At 56.1% G+C, this 959-nt stretch overlaps 1 protein-coding gene across 1 annotated transcript in view; it reads left to right on the plus strand.

The window, feature by feature from the left end:
- The window catches only part of CCDC57 (coiled-coil domain containing 57), a 119,117-nt gene that overhangs the window by 31,887 nt on the left and 86,271 nt on the right, over positions 1–959 (plus strand). The window lies entirely within an intron of this gene.

Genomic DNA, 959 nt, shown 5'->3' on the forward strand with positions numbered 1-959 from the left:
CAAGACCAGAGCCTTAGCGTGGACCGGGCAGGCCTGGGGTTGGGCTGCCCCAGAGTGGTTAGGGGCCGGGGCTGCTGGAGCCAGGCCGTGCTCAGGAGGAGCGTCCTGTGAGGAGCTGAGGTGGGCGTGCCTGCCCCCAAATCTTGTCTGTGATGGGGGTGTCAAGAATGGCTGTGGGTGGGTGGACACCAGGCTGCTGGAATGGCTCCTGCTCAAGACAGGACTTGCTCACCTTGTGCATGGATTGTCATCCAAGCCATGTCCACTGCCCGCCGCCCCAACAGGAAAGAACAAAGGACTCGAAAGTCAGGTTGGTGATGGGACAGGAGGGCAGCTCTCCTCAGCTGAGGAGGTGGTGGGCTACCCCCTCTCAAAGACTCAGATTGACTGAGGGAGATTTTAAAGAGGGGGTTGAGGAAAGGAATGTGGGAAGTGACACGCAGGAGAGAAGGGGACATGAGCACAGGGGCTTTGTGCCAGGAGCCAGGTGCCCGGTCTCACCAGGACTCCTCTGGTTTCTGTTCTTGTCCTTGACGTTATCTCAGGATCCTGCGGGTTTTGCTTTACTTCACTTCAGGGTGGAGTCATCTTCTTTGCAAAGTCTCCATGCAGCTTTCCAGGGCTCTGGCTGTCCTTGCTGGTGCCCAGGGTCAGCTTCCAGACATCTGGCCTTGACCACTTGTTGAAATTTTGCAAGTCTCAAAGAACTGTTAGTTTTGCAAAGTACTGATTAGCTTCTCAGCCTCATCTTTCTATTTAGCAAGCAAGATGAGAAAGTCAGGGGATGGGGCGAAAGGAAAAAAACTGTCCCTTTTAATGCCTTCCCACCTCCCGCACCACATCCCAGGTGGTTTTAGGTCCCAACACGGCCTCAGTCCTGCTCACTCCAACAAGAGGGTGGGGGCGAGGCGTGGTGAACATGGAGGCTGAGCCTCTGGAGGGTGCTCTGTGCCAGCGGA

Source organism: Galeopterus variegatus, unplaced genomic scaffold (genome assembly GCF_000696425.1).
Source record: "Galeopterus variegatus unplaced genomic scaffold, G_variegatus-3.0.2 Scaffold1322, whole genome shotgun sequence".
Lineage (NCBI taxonomy): Eukaryota > Metazoa > Chordata > Mammalia > Dermoptera > Cynocephalidae > Galeopterus > Galeopterus variegatus.